General features: G+C 43.8%; 1 protein-coding gene across 1 annotated transcript in view; it reads left to right on the top strand.

Annotated features, from left to right (window-relative positions):
- Positions 1-16387, top strand: part of FAM189A1 (family with sequence similarity 189, member A1) — a 251507-nt gene that overhangs the window by 102628 nt on the left and 132492 nt on the right. The window lies entirely within an intron of this gene.

Raw genomic sequence — 16387 nt, 5'->3', positions numbered from 1 at the left:
TACAGTGGGGACCGTGGTCAGAGGACAGAAGCAGAGGTGCCAGCCTCCAGAGCTCAGACAGTGTCACTTCCACCGCATTCCATTGTTCAAAGCAGATCACAAAAGGAGTTCACATTTGAGGGGCTGGACAGATAGTCCCCGTCCCTTGAGGGAAGGCTCAGCCACCCACATTTTGGTATGAAAGGGTGTGTAGGGAGGAGATTGCATTGCATTCATCTTGGGGAAAATGTACCAGATGTGCTGTTATTTTCATTCCATTTTATTTGTTATTGGAAAATAGAAATAAAACTGATGTATGTCTGTTAACCTTATATCCAGCTACTTTGATAAATCCAGTGAGTCTGTTAACTTATCTTTACATTCTTTTGAATTTTCTATATGTAGAATCACATCATTTGAAAATAAGATAACTTGAGGTTTTTCCCCAATCTTTGTAACTTTTTTTTTTTTTTTTCCTGTCGCCCAGTCTAGAGTGCAGTGGCCGGATCTCAGCTCACTGCAAGCTCTGCCTCCCGGGTTCACGCCATTCTCCTGCCTCAGCCTCCTGAGTAGCTATAGGCGCTCGCCACCACGCCCGGCTAATTTTTTTTGTATTTTTAGCAGAGACAGGGTTTCACCGTGTTAGCCAGGATGGTCTCCATCTCCTGACCTCATGATCCGCCTGCCTTGGCCTCCCAAAGTGCTGGGATTACAGGCGTGAGCACCGAGCCTGGCCTGTTTCTTTCTTCTAATTGCACTGACTGAGACTTCCAGTAAAATGATGAAGTGATGATGGCAGCTTTTTTTATTTCTTATCTCTAAGGCAACATTTTCATTATTTCACATATGATGTGTAATGGAAGTTGTTTGTAGTAATTGTTTAAGTTCCTTTCTATTTCCAGCCTGCTAAGTTTTGTTTTGCTAGTTTAAAAAAAAATCATGCATAAATATTGAATTTTATCATATGACTTCTGTTTTGGGGGGGAAGACCATATGAGAGAACTCCCTTATTCTGTTAATACGGTGAATTATCTTGATTGGTTTTTGAACGTTGAACCAACCTTATTTCCTTGACTGAACTCAGCTTGCTCGAGCTGAATCTCAATTCTGTTTGTTAATGTTTTGTTCGGGATTTTTTTTATTGTATATTCGTGAGGGAGATTGGCCTTTACTCTTCATTTTTCAAAATGTCCTTGTCAGATTTTTATATGGAGATTACACTTCCTTCATAAAACACAATGGGGGTTAGTCCCTGTTCTGCTCTTCTGGAAGCATTTATTTCAGGCTGGTGTTACTTCTTCAAAGGTTCAGTGGAATTTACTAGTGAGGTCGTCTTGGCCTGGAGTTTTCTGGTAAGGAAAGTTTGGAATTCCAGATTCAGAAGCTCCTAGAGTTGTTCAAACTTTGTGATTCTTCTTGCATCAGTTTTTCTTGGTTGTGTTTTTCTAGGATTTGCCCATTTTCTGTGTTTTCTGGTATTCTCTTTCAGCCTTTTTCGTATCTGCAGGGAAGTGCTCAGCTATTGTTCATACTTCTGAGAGAGCACAAGAAAGCTGGTTTGGGAGTCCTGAGAGAGGTTGGAACCCAGGGCAGAGATACTGCCAGGCTGGTACTGACATGGAGAGCAAGAAAAAAGGAAGAAGCAAATTCATCTCCTCTCCCCACTTTGCAGGCTCCCTCCGTTGCCTCTTACTGGAAGAACCCAGTAGAACACCATCTAACAAAAGAAAACCACAGCTTAAAGAGCCCCCCCTCCAGCGTCAGGGAGCAGTGGATTTGAAATTGAGAAAACGTAGCTTAATTACCAGCACACCCTCCTGCCTAAATATTTTCAGTGTCCTCTTCATCTTGTCCCACCTGGAGGAGAAACCCTGGGAATCAACGTTTCTTTTCACTCCTTCGCCCTTGTCTTCTCCTTATTCCTGGAGTATGCTGAGATTGTTTGGGGCTAGGATCTAACTTAACTTTTCCTTATTTCATTTCAAGAATCCTCAAGAACAGTTGTGTTATAACTTACATTCACGTTACCCTTGTGCATGAAGATTTAAAAACAAATATTATGAGATTCACTCTCACTATTGATCACTGCACTCCGTCTTCTCCCTTGGGCCCTTGTTCTGATCTGGCTCTTTGGTAGTGTATCCTGGAGTATTTGCAGAGCGTGTGCAGGGAAGCTCTGCTTCCTGACTGCAGGTCCAATCATCCATTTCTCTGTAGTTGCCTGGTGGAGGATTCCTCATCGGTTCTTTCTTCTCCCTAGCCACTAAATGTTAGCCCATGATCTATTACTTTCCATGCTTGCAGGTGAGAAATGTGATATTAGACTGGTTATGTCTTTTTTGTTTGTTTGTTTTTTAGATGGAGTCTCTCTCTGTCACCCAGGCTGGAGTGCAGTGGTGTAATCTTGACTCAGTGCAACCTCTGCCTCCTGGGTTCGAGCGATTCTCCTGCCTCAGCCTCCCGAGTAGCTGGGAGTACAGACATGTGCCACCACACTTGGCTACTTTTTATATTTTTATTAGAGACGGGGTTTAACCATGTTCGCCATGCTGATCTCGAACTCCTGACCTCAAGTGACCTGCCCACTTCAGCCTCCCAAAGTGCTGGGATTACAGGCATGAGCCACCACGCCCTGCCCCTAGACAACGTGTTCTTCCTGTCTGGAAGCTTATATGATTTTCCTCCCTATTCTGAAAATTCAGAAACTTTGTGAGGATGTGTCTAAATTCAGCGTTTTCAGAACCTTTCAATCTTTAGATTCGACTGGTTTTGTTTCTTTGGCATTTCTTTGTTTATTCTCTCATACTTTTCTTTTCTCCCTCAACTCTTATTATTTACACAGGATGCCTCCTCCTGCATCCACCCTCCATATCTTGATCTTTAACTCGTGATTCTTAGTTCATTAACTTTCTGTCTTGTGTTGTGGGATACATTTTTCATTTTATCTTCCTAAAATCATAATTTGGTTTTTATACAGTACCTCTACTAAATTTTTAAATGAAAAAGTCAAGCATTTGGAGTTTCTCTTAGGATCCAGGAACAACAAAACAATAAAAAAAATCAAGCCTTTTTCCGTCCTGACAGCATTTTTTGTGCTCTAATAATCTCTCTTTATGTGTTCTCATTGTTTATATTATATAGTCTATTTCCGTTTCTGTCATTAGTTCTGCTCTGTAGTAGCCATCTGTTCTAGAATTTGGCTGTCTCCTTCCTTCAAACCACTGTCCCTCTTAGGGGGCACATGAGTTTGCTGTGCTGCCTCCTTTTGGTGGGTGTGGAGTTTCCCCAGTGCTGGTTTGGGCCCAGCTGTAGGCTGTGATAACTAAAATCCTCCCCAGGCCATGGTGGATTGATAGAGATGGAGTGGGGCATGATGGCTCATGTCTGTAATCCCAGCTACTGGAAAGGCTGAGGCAGGAGAATCGCTTGAGCCCAGAAGTTCGAGGTTACAGTGAGCTATGCTCTAGCCTGGGTGACAGAGCCAGACTCTGTCTCCAACAAAAAAGAAAAAAAAGGAAGAAGAAGAAGAAGAGACAGAGGCAGATAGGGTGTGATTGTTGGATTGTTTCCCCTCCGCAGTTGCACTGGCAACCTACACTGTCTCTTCTCCTAATGGTGAGGGTGGGGATAGTCTTTTCGGAATCAAATAGGGTTTAATTGTCCTCAGTATTACCTTGCAACTTCTCTTTCAAGTGTGCAGGACGGGCTCCCTCTCATCTGCTCCAGAGCCCTCAGATTGGCCAGCTGACCCCACTGTGGCCTGGGATAGCTGCTTCTCACCCTGGGGTCTGCCAGAGATGCAGACTGTCTCCAGACTGCTTGACCTTTGGTCCATAGATTCTTGCTGGACTCTGGTCTTTGGTCTTACCTCCTTGTCTGAGCATGACCCTGTATCTTGATAGGCCATGGGGAGCAACAGTGGGTCATCCTCTGGACACCCCCTATACCAGGCATCATCAGTGACCACTGGAGGCAAGAGAATATCTGGCTGGTTGGCCTGAGGCTTTCGAAGCTCATCTGTCCCCTGGCCATCACCATATTGAGACCAGTTATAGCCAAGAAACAAGGGCAAACAAGCCAAGTTAAAGGGCAGACTTGGATGTACTGGAGGAGTCCAGGCAACAAGAACAGACCAGTATGCCTGAAGCCCTCCAGAGCCTCGGATTAAAACTTCCTGTCTTCTTCGGGGGCCAAGATTGTAGCACATCGTGGGGTCTCAAGAGTCAGGGATCAGCGACAGGCAATGTGACAGGCATCTGAAATACCGAATTCATGAGGTAGATGGAGAAGAGATGACTTGCTGGAAACAAGGAACAATTTGAAGAGTGCTGGGGAGCTTGTGATAACCCCTGAGGTCCAGTGTGCAGTGGGAGAAAACTCCTTGACGGAGTATCCTTGATGGATACTCACAATGGACCACTGGCTGAGGACAGGCATCATTCAAGTTAGGATAATGTATTAGTCTGTTTTTGTGCTGCTGATAAAGACGTACTCGAGACTGGGTAATTTATAAGAAAAAGAGGTTTAATGGACCTCTTTTTCAAGCCTCTTAAAAAAGAGGTTTAATTTCACGTGGCTGGGGAGCCCCCACCATCATGGTAGAAGGCAAAAGACACGTCTTACATGGTAGCAGACAAGAGAGAATGAGAACCAAGTGAAAGGAGTTTCCCTTTAGGAAACCATCAGATCTTGTGAGACTTATTCACCAGCATGAGAACAGTACGGGGGAAACCTTCCCCATGATTCAGTTATCTCCCATGGGGTCCCTCCCACAACACATGGGAATTATGGGAGCTGCAAGTCAAGATGAGATTTGGGTGGGCACACAGCCAGACCATATCACATGATGTCTGTGACATATGAGGATACGTCTTTATAACTTCCAAACAAATCCTGGCTTTCTAACCTACAGACTTGAGCTATCTGGGCAAACCATAGACCTTCCCCCTTTCTCAGGTCCCAGGTAACATCGAAACATCTCTTTGCCTTAGAGAGGGAGACAGACTTCCAACCTGTAGTCTCACATTCTTGAGCTGTAGTCTACCTGAACTTGAGCAGCATTTCATGCTTACATTCAAATATCCGTAGATCTCAGAGACAGGTGGAGTGGGTTGGCACAGCTTCACCAGGTGAAGTCTGTTCCTCTTGTTGGGACTCCCTAGTCTACAGATGTCACCTGGGAAGCTTTGGGGTGGCTTTTGCCTGCAAGTATATAAACCAATTCACACAAGCTTCAGTAATGAAGGAAGTTATTATTACATCAAATGGCAAGTCCAGAGGGGGGCTGCCGCAGGGTTAGCTGGTTCAGCAGCCTCGCAAAGTCAAGGACCTAGAATCTTTCCGGCTTTCCCCTCTGCCATTTTCAATATGTTGATTTGGTGGCTTAGCTCTACTCAGTCATGAGACAGTTGCCCCTGCTTGAGGCAGTACGTGCAGATGCCTGGTATGGGAGTCCAGTAGAACAGGAAAGTTTTCCTTCTTTTTTTCCTATAACTTCTTTTTAAGAGCAAGTAAACATTTCTCAGATGACCCCCAAAATATCCCTTTCACTTCATTGGCCAGAGCTGGGTCACATGTCCACTTGTAAACCCGTTGCTTATTATTTAACCTCCATTTTAATAGACTGCATTATTTATTTATACATTTAGAAAATATCATCCTTGAGTAAGACTAATCAAGTAAAACTGTAAATGGATAATAAATTACAATGAGTTCAGCAGAATTTCTATAAATTACATCTAATAATCACATCTCAGTACAAAGGATTAAGCATAACAGGTGTATTCACATTACTGTGTGAAGTTTCCCAATGAACAGCTTTTAAATATCCAGAATAACCATGTTGAATTAGATAATTTGCTTAGAGATAAATATGAAAGGAAAATAAATGCATGAGAGCACGAACCTCTGGGATAATGATAAACAATTGAACAGCTCAAGAAAATTTCACGGGTACATTTTTAATGACTGGTTGAATCCTAGGAAGCAGTTAATTCATTAATATTTGGTTTTCCAACCACCTGTCTCAAACATGTGAGATTAATAAAGTCTTTAAAAAAAAGGCTGGGCACAGTGGCTCACACCTGTAATCTCAGCATTTTGGGAGGCCGAGGCGGGCAGATCATGAGGTCAGAAGATCAAGACCATCCTGGCTAACATGGTGAAACACCATCTCTACTAAAAAATACAAAAAATTGCTGGGCGCGGTGGCTCACGCCTGTAATCCCAGCACTTTGGGAGGCCGAGGCGGGCGGATCACAAGGTCAGGAGATCGAGACCACGGTGAAACCCCGTCTCTACTAAAAATACAAAAAAAAAAAAAGCCGGGCGCCGTGGCGGGTGCCTGTAGTCCCAGCTACTCGAGAGGCTGAGGCAGGAGAATGGCGGGAACCCGGGAGGCGGAGCTTGCAGTGAGCCGAGATAGCGCCACTGCACTCCAGCCTGGTGGACAGAGCGAGACTCTGTCTCAAAAAAAAAAAGAAAAAAAAAAATACAAAAAATTAGTCAGGCGTGGTGGTGGGCGCCTGTAGTCCCAGCTACTCGGAGGCTGAGGCGGGAGAATGGCATGAAGCCAGGAGGCAGAGCTTGCAGCGAGCCGAGATTGCACCACTGCACTCCAGCCTGGGAGACAGAGCGAGACTCCCTCTCAAAAAAAAAAAAGTACTGCTTCTCAAAAAGGGTGCCCAAGTTTATCCATGCAGATGAAAGGATGGTGTTGCCAACCTCAAGGGGCAGCAAACCATCAGAAAACCTTTCATGCATTTTGGTTGTCCTTCCTTTGGGGGTTCCCTGGCTGCTGGAGGCAAAGCTGCAGCCAGGCCAGCTGAGACATCACCAGGCGGCAAGGTCCTTCTGCTGTCTTTCTTCCCAATGAATGTGATTCTCACTTGCCTGGGGGACGTTGGCTGGTTTGTCTTTTATAATCCACGTGCTGACATGTGTCTGCCAGGGAACATCTTTGTATTTATAAGGTTGCTATTTTTTCCTGAGTTTACAGAGTCCATTCTGTCTTCCCCGTATCCTGCCTCTTCCTTCCCCAGGCTGCCTATGTACCTCCTTCTGTCCAGCTGAGATTAAGCTTGTTTATTTCCTAGAATGCCATTCTTCCTTATTTTCTCTGTTCGAGGCTTTTGACAGCTCCACATAGCAGTCAAAGCATATCATGCAAACTCAAGGAAAGCAGCTGGGGAGAAAATGGAAGTTTCCTTTCACATTAGGTTTCTGGGGGCTCCCCTCTCAGGGGGCCAGGGACTTTGTAACAAATGAGTTGGTCAGCCTTTCCTAGTGGAGTTGTCACTATGCTGAGCATGATTTACAAGTTTTCAGAGAATTCGAGTAGAGATAGGTTTTTCAATGATCTAATGGAACTGAACATGGTAGATTGAAATATTTGTTTTTAATCATGTGTACTTCAGGATCACATATATACATAACTCAGGGTTTTTACTGTGAAATGCAGATACATCAAAACAGAAATGTGAGAATTCTAGCTCAGCACAGGCTTCACTCATTTTAACAGTTTTTCATACTAAGGAAAGCAATTATCACATTTTTGCAATATCTTTTTTTTTTTTTTTTTTTCCAGGCGAGCAAAAGAAAGTCTAGATAAGAAAATGGGTTGCCCATGTACAAAGGGAACACCACCTGACTTTCTTGCTCCCTCCGGGTAGAAAGATACAACATCATTTCTCATGTTGATATAAAGTTTGTAAAAATAGTTTTTTGGAGGAGTAATAAATTCACTTGTCCACATTAACTAGCATCCCATGTATATGGATCGGTAGATTTAATTTTAAGATGTCAGTGCTACCCAAATTGATCTACAGACTCAAAACAAGCCCTATGAAAATCCCAACTGAGGCCAGGCGCGGTGGCTCATGCCTGTAATCCCAGCACTTCGGGAGGCCGAAGTGGGCGGGTCATGAGGTCAAGAGATCGAGACCATCCTGGCCAACACGGTGAAACCCCGTCTCTACTAAAAACACAAAAATTAGCTGAGGGTGGTGGCACGTGCCTGTAGTCCCAGCTATTCAGCAGGCTGAGGCAGGAGAATCGCTTGAACCTGGGAGGTGGAGGTTGCAGTGAGGCCAGATCATCCCACTGCACTCCAGCCTGGTGACACAGCGAGGTTCCATCTCAAAAAAAAAAAAAAAAAATTCCAACTAAATTTTTAGCAGGAATTGACAAGGTGATTCTAAAATTCCTATGGAAATGGAAGGGACCCAGAATAGCCATAATAATCCTGAAAAATAACAGAACTGGAGGACTTAGACCTTCTAATTTCAAAACTTACTAACACTGTGCAGTAACCAGGCAGTGTAGCAGTGGCACACATCCACATATGTGATGGGCTGCGGTGTCTCCCCCAGAATTCGCAAGACTCAACCTGAGACTTACAAACTGTGTGTGGAAATAAGTTCTTGAAGTGGATTAAGTTAAAATGAGGCCTTTACAGTGGGGCCCTGATCCAGTAGGACTGGTGTCCTTATAGTCAACAAAAGGAGGAAGAGACACTAGGGATGTGCATGCACAGAGAAGGGCCAGGTGAGAACACCATGAGAGCGTGGTCATCTGCAGGCCGAGGAGAGAAGCCTCAGCAGGAACCAACCATGCTGACTCCTCTGTCTCGGACTTGGAGCCTCCAGAACTGTGAGGAATCACTTGGTTGTTTAAGCCCCCAGGCTGTGGCGTTCTGCCTCAGCAGCCCCAGGAAACCAGTGCACACGTAGAGCCGTGGATTAGAATTGAGAAATAAATTCATACATCTGTGGTCAACCAATTTGCAGAAGAGAGGCCAGGGATATCCAGCGGGATAAATGGAAGAGGGTCGGTACTTCTCTTTTTCCTCTGTGGGTCATGTTGTTGGGAGTCACTGGAAAAGTATGAGGCTGGCAAGTAGCAGGAGGCCCAGCGGGTGTTGCTTTTCTGGCCACGGTGCCTCAGAGGGCGCGCTCTCTACATGCCGTTGAAGTACTACAAAGGGCCTCTTGCAGCCCGGGCCTCACAGGAGGCAAACTGCTGGCTCTCCCAACCTTGAGGCCTGGCAGCACTTGGCCTGCCTGTGAGGCTCTCCTGAAGAACGACAGCCTGGAACAGGGTCTTGCAGGACTATTCTCAGAAAGGGGACAGCTGTGGACTCTCTCAGAAGGGAGACACAGGCTTCTGCCAGCACAGACCCCATAAGTACCACACCGTCCTTGCTTTTCCCAGGCCTTGGGAAGGGGCAAGCCCTCTTCTCTGCATGAAGTTGCTAAGCTCTCACTTGTGTCTCAGGGAGGGAGGAACCCTGTGCTGGATCTCTCTTCTGCAGATCTTGGAGAACCCAGAGCCCTGAAAGCATGCTTGCTGTGGTTATTAGTCTAAGGGAGGGAGCTGCGGTGGCAGGGGGTGGGATCAGAGAGGCGGGGCCTGTGTAACCCATCTCCCCAGGACTCGACAGTCATCTCTTTCTCTCTTTATGGTTGTTGTTATCTCTCTCATGACCACCAGGTCTGCATACACGGGGTCTTTCTTGTCTGCCTTGAATATTTTTAGTTTTTCTCTAATGTTATTTTTTTTCCATTTCAATGTGTTCAGTTTTCTCATAACCTATCTGCATTGCCCCTGTCTGGATATTGGCTTTGTCAGCTCTGCTTGTGGACGTAGCTCTTTCCTGTGCGTCTCTCTCTACTTTAGGCTAAAGCGCAGTCTGGAAGAATGAGGTTTCTGGCATCTTGCGTGGTATAGCAAGTGGTCAAGTGCTTTGGGTTAAATATGGAGAACACAGACACTTTAGAGTAGCGGATGCTTTAAGGCAGGGCTCCCCAAACCCCGGGCTGTGAACCAGCACCAGTCAGGCCATACAGCAGGAGTTGAGTGGCAGGCGAGTGAGCATTACTGCCCGAGCTCCACCTCCTGTTACATAAGTGGCAGCATTAGATTCTCATAAGGCCGTGAGCCCTACAGTGAACTGCGCAGGCAGGGATCCTGAAACCATCCTCCCACCTCCGCACCTTCCGTGGAAAAATTGTCTTCCACAGAACAGGTCCCTAGTACCAAAAAGGTTGGGGACCGCTGCTTTAATTTATATTCCAAGTTGTGTAAAACTCCTTTCTGCAAAGATAAATCACCAGATTAGCTCATTTATACTTTTTTTTTCTTTGAGACAGAGTCTCGCTCTGTCGCCCAGGCTAGAGTGCAGTGACACAATCTCAGCTCACTGCAAGCTCCGCCTCCCAGGTTCAAGCGACTCATGCCTCAGCCTCCCAAGTTGCTGGGACTACAGGCGCCCACCACCAGGCCTGGCTAATTTTTGTAATTTTAGTAGACATGGGGTTCTGCCATGTTGGCCAGGCTCATCTGGAACTCCTGACCTCAAGTGATCTGCCCGCCTAGGCCTCCCAAAGTACCAGGATTACAGGCGTGAGCCACTGTGCCTGGCCCATATATACTTTCCATATGGAAAAGCACAGCTCTTCATAATTTGTCTCTCCCTTACCCCTGTTGCCACCAACTCAAATGATGAGCTCATTCCCCAACCACAGAACACTGGGAAGAAACATAACAAAAATGTCGCATTGTTTTCAATTCACCTCTCATTATATTCAAAACTCCTCATTATTAACCTTCCCTAGCTCCAAAGTCTCATTTCTTACTACCCTCTTTTCCCCTGAATAATAGGATTGGCTACTGATTCAGGCAGACCTTGTTCACTTTCAAGTGACAGGAACCAACTCAAAGCAGATGAAGCAAAAGGAGATGCTTTAGTAATTCATTATCTCCAGGAGTCTGATCTTGAACTCAGCATCCAGGGATTCAAATGGCAGCATGAAGATTGTTTCCCACGTCCTAGATCTCTTTTGAGTTGGCTTCGCCCTGAGGCAGGTTTTTCAGAAGCAAGGGCCCAGGTGGCTAGGCTTACATCACCCCTCAGCTTGTTAGCTCAGAGGAGCGAGAATATCTATCTGAATATCCTGGAAGGATGCTGACTGAACTTCTGAACCAGTCACTGTGTCTGGCCTGCATCCTGTGCATTCAGGAAAGGAAGGCAGAGCCCTATATTAATCCACTTAATCCACTTCAAGAACTTATTTCCACACACAGTCTCTTAAAGGTGGGAAGAGGCTGTTCCTAAAGGGAAAGGATACAGAACAGAGGGGTTAGCAACCAAGCAAACAAAGAGAATCTTAGTGACCACTATCAAGACCGTGGGTGTTTGTAATTTTATAACTTAATAGGCCCTAATGATTTTCCTAAGTAAAGGGCCCTGGATATCTGGAAGACGCATTTCTTGAAAAGAGAGTCTAAGACCAGGCTTCTGGGCAAATGGCTGCAATGCTTGGAAAGCACTGTCTTACGAAGGCCCACCTCTCCACTCGCTTCCACCAGCCAAGGAAAGCTCTGCTGCTTCATCGAAATACTCATTTATGAGGGACAAAGTGTTATTAGGTAGTCTACCATGTGATCTAAGCAGGAGGGATCTTTGCTATGAATGAATATATGTAACTGTTGTAAATGTGTGGACACAAGGGACTTTATTGCAACCATTAAGATGTCTGGATCACTTTTCCTGCTGTCTACCCACCAAAATAGTATATGCCTCCCAGCTCCCTTGCTCACATGCTGCACATTGGCCCACTTTCTTCCACTGGAAAAGGCAGAGAACAGCTCATATGTGGTGGCTGCACGCTTTGATCATTGCCTTTCTTCTTAAAAAGTCCTCACCTGCTTGTAGCACTGTGTTGCTGTCAGAAAAATTAAAGCGTTTTTCTGATTCACAAGAAATACCATGAATGAAGAGGAGAATCTAGTAGATAATAAAGATGATTAGAGTTTCTTGGAAGGCATTTGCTATCGAAAAGACAAAACATTTAATTACTGTAAACATCTAAAGAGCAATCTATAGTAGGCATTTCCTTGTCCTTTGCACTTGAAATCTTAGCTAGCTTAGCTTTTGCCTCAAAGAATTTTGATTTTTTCTTTTGGGTCTAGTAATAAAAGCATGAAGGTCATTAACATAAAGCGTTTGAAAATGTTTTTCTTTTTTAACCACTTGTCTTTGTGACTTCACTGCCTGAACAGAAAGTCACAAATGCCATATTCAAATCACACTGAATTTATTGAACATGTGAATGTGCATAGCTGCTATGGCATAGTGTCACTTTGAAGTGACACTTCATTGAAAATATATTTTTCATTCATCTCCCAAGCAAGAAAATCAGGGTTGATTTTGATTTTTAAAAGCAAATTAACTTTAATAGCACCTTGATATATGTATTTCTTTTCAGCCCTTTTGATTTTTTGTACATGTGTTTTGCTGCAGTGAACATCTTTCTCATCGTTCTACTGAAAGATGGCAGAATATGCCCAAAATATGCCACTTTGGCATAAGGATTACTTTGAGCTAAAGGCACTTGAAAAATAGCAGATGCAAGAAGGCCATTTGAATTTCCTCTTTTCTTCCTGAAAACAGGCGATAAAAACTCCCATGTGAAAAATAGCTTTACTGTACCAAGAGGAAAGAAACATTACTCAATGCGGAGTCAAAGCCAAGTGAATTCTGTACAAACAACTTTGTTAAAATAATTATCTCCCTTTATCCTCCCCACGTAATTTACTTTTCCCACAATTACCTCTCTTTGTTCAACCAAATGTAAAAGCATTTAGGTTTTGCCACTTCTTTGGGTCTTCATTTCCCTAACGAGCGCTCCTATGTCCTGTAAAACTTAAATGAAATTTGAATGCTTTTCTCCTGTTAATCTATTTTATGTCCATTTAAGTCTCAGGTCCAGCTGGGACCCTTCGAGGGTGGAGGGAAGGTTTTGTCTCCCCTGCAGTATACACAACTTTGTGTAGTCCTCAACTATTTTCCTTAACAGAAATCCCTGGAAAGAAGGAAACTGTTAACTACCCTGCCAGGCCCTGTGCTAGGTACTGGGTAAATATATCTCACTTAATCTTGATGCCAGGATTAGGCCTCATTTTGTTGACTTGGAGACTGAAGCATGGAGGTGTTTCAGTAGCTCTGCCAGTATCATACAGGTTTCTAATGTTAGTTCATCTGATCCAAAAGCCCTTACTTTTTCAAGGACACCATGTCAATGTTTGCTCTGAATCAGTATACAGTTAAAAGCCCAGTCTCTGGAGGCAGATTGGCTGTGTTCAGATCCCAGACCTACCACTTACTTGCTGTAGAACCTCAAAACTTAACAATTTTCTCCTGTGCCTGTTGGTGAGAAGAGAAACATAATAAATGCACATGCCTCATAGGTTTGTTGTGGGGATTAAATGAAGTCATACCTGTAAACAACCTGGAATAAGGTCTAGTAGTCCCCCCTTATCTGTGGAGGATGTGTTCCAAGACCCTCAGTGGATGCCTGAAATCGTGGACACACAATTAGGTACATTGTGTACCCTAAGTACACAATGTTTTCCCCTATACATAGATGCATACTGTATTCGGCAGGGTTCTCTAGAGGGACAGAATTAATAGGATAGTTGTATATATAAAGGGGAGTTTATTAAGGAGTATTGACTCACATGATCACAGGGTGAAGCCCCACAATAGGCCATCTGCAAGCTGAGGAGCAAGGAAGCCAGTCCAAGTCCCAAAACCTCAAAAGTAGGAAATCCAACAGTACAGCCTTCAGTCTGTGGCTGAAGACCCTTGAGTGCCTGGCAAACCACTAGTGTAAGTCCAAGAATCCAAAAGCTGAAGAACTTGGAGTCTGATGTTCAAGGGCAGGAGGCATCCAGCATGGGAGAAAGATGAAGACCAGAAGACTCAGCAAGTCAAGTCCTTCCACGTTCTTCTGCCTGCTTTATTCTAGCTGCGCTGGCAGCTGATTAGATGGTGCCCACCCAGATTGAGGGTGGGTCTGCCTCTCCCAGTGCACTGACTCAAATGTTAATCTCCTTTGACAACACCCTCACAGACACACCCAGGAATAATACTCTGCTTCCTTCAATCCAATCAAGTTGACACTCAACATTAATCATTACAGGAACCTACGATAAAATTTAATTTAGGCCAGGAGCGGTGGCTCACACCTGTAATCCTAGCACTTTGGGAGGCCTAGGTGGATGGATCACTTGAGGTCAGGAGTTCGAGACCAGCCTGGCTGACATGGTGAAACCCCATCTCTATCAAAAATACAAAAAAAAATAGCTAGGCATGGTGGTACACACCTGTAATCCTAGCTACTCAGGAGGCTGAGATGGGAGGATCTCTTGAACCCGGGAGGCGGAGGTTGCACTGAGCCAAGATCGTGACACTGCACTCTAGTGCAGTGGCAAAAGAGTGTGACTCCATCTCAAAAAAAAAAAAAAAAAAGTTTCATTTATAAATTAGTCACAGTAGAGAGTAACAATAATTAATGAGAAATAAAAATGAAATCTTAAGCCCTCCAGCTGACTGAACAGACCCCTTCTTGACCAAGGGGACCCCAGAATAACCTTGGAAACCCTCTCCTGCTCTAAATGCCATTAGGCTTTCTTCCCTAAGAGCTAAACAGAAATCAGCCCTTTCAAGACTCCACCACTGGTATCAACCAACCACCTGATGCTGCCCCTCCCTTTTGGAGTTTTGGCACAACTGCCCAGCAGTTCTTCCTGGTAAAAGACTGCCAGCCATGGAGTAGTTATGGCCAGTCTATGAAAGACATGCAGTCAGGGTTTTCATGTCCTCTGCTTCACCTTTTGAAGTCAGAGGGTCCGAAAACTCCTACCCTGGATCATGCTAACACTGCCAGTTTTGGAATATGGGTCCCATGGAGAGGCATGAAGTGCAGTTGTGCATGTGCACGTTTCTCCTTGCATAAACATTCATGACTCCTCCTATAGCTTATTAAATATGTATACTTGGCCACCCCACTCTGCATAGATTGGTGCTCCATTTGCCCCTCCATTGAAGTGTCTGTTTCTGGCTTCTAGCATGAGGTTTTGCTTCCTAGCCTTTTGGAATGGCCGCGCCACAGACTGTAACCCTTTATGAGAAATAAAGCTCTTTCCAAATTTATGAACCTAATCATCCTTCAGTTGACACTAACAATAAAGTAGAACAAATATAATATAGTGTAATAAGTTATACTGTGATTTCTCTCTGAAAATATCTTAATATTTTCAGACTGTGGTTGACTGCAGGTAACAGAAACCACAGAAAGTGAAACTGCAGACATGGAGATGGAGCAGCAACTACTATATAATCATTGAGTGTTGTCGGTTATTGTTACTAATGTTAGTATTGTTTTCACCAGTTTCTCCCCAAACATCTATAGCTTCCAGTATTAATCCAAGGTGGAATATGGGTCTGGATGACTTCTCCATGCAGGGCCTAAACTTCATTCTAATACTCTTATTTTATATAAGTCTGCATTTTCTCACCTGCATTCCTCTGGACAGAGCATAGAGAGATGTTTTGAGACTTAAAAACTGGCATCTCTTTTCCTCTATTTTGAGTAATGACAGTGTGCTATCTAGGTAAGAGTGCTGCTGGAGGACACTGCTGATTTTCAGTCACGGGGGTAGCCTGATTGGTGGACTGCTTGGTGACGTAAGTGAATACCTTAGCAAGAAACAGCACTGAAAAACCAGCCCAGTTGTTGACAATAGCTTTTATTTAATTTTCCACTTTCCCCTTATATCTTGGTCGCTGAACTTTTTTGACTCCAGGTAGACCATCCACATCCTGTGGTAGGGACCTTTTGCAGAATTCTAGATGGCAGGAAGCTTTTATGAACCTAAGTCCAAATTTTACTTTGCAAGGAAACTGAAGCAGATGAATTTTCTCATTGTAAAAAAATGAATACCTTGATAATACATTTGTTTTTCGTAGTAGGCCTTTGTCATTAAGCTTGATGCGTGAGGATATAGTTGTATCTTGTGTGGAACAGTAAGTTACTACTCATTGCGTATCAGCTTTTAGCATACTCGCATTAGTTCATGGAATATGATTTTACATTTACTATAGCAGTTCCAGTGCCATTATCAGATTGCATTTTCCTACTGAATTACAAACAAATGTGTTATGCTACTAACATTTAACAAAATTTTAATAAGGTTGTGTTTGATGCTATTATTCAGATAATGTGTTCTAAATTGCTTTCCTTTGAATATATTTGCATTAAAGAGGAACTCGATTTGGTTCTTTGAAGAGTTTATCCGCTTTCTGGGTAGCTTTAAAAAGACACAGGGAAATTCAGTTTCTTCTTTGCAAGTCAATAAATAGAGAAGAAACAAATTTGCTAAGATCTATAGAAGTAATGGCAGCAGATTGCTGATGGTTTGAGTTAATGAAATGACTCATTTTGGCTACTTGAGTTGCACAATTAAAATATACATAGACTGCACACATCATAGATGAGGGATAAATACCCCTGTGTTCTCTTTTCTTTCTCAAAGCTAATATATTATGAATTAAGAAATTTAAGAG

Source organism: Colobus angolensis, unplaced genomic scaffold (genome assembly GCF_000951035.1).
Source record: "Colobus angolensis palliatus isolate OR3802 unplaced genomic scaffold, Cang.pa_1.0 Scaffold294, whole genome shotgun sequence".
Taxonomy (NCBI): Eukaryota; Metazoa; Chordata; class Mammalia; order Primates; family Cercopithecidae; genus Colobus; species Colobus angolensis.
Note: the sequence above shows the minus strand (reverse complement) of the source record. Positions and strands in the feature narration are given on the sequence as shown.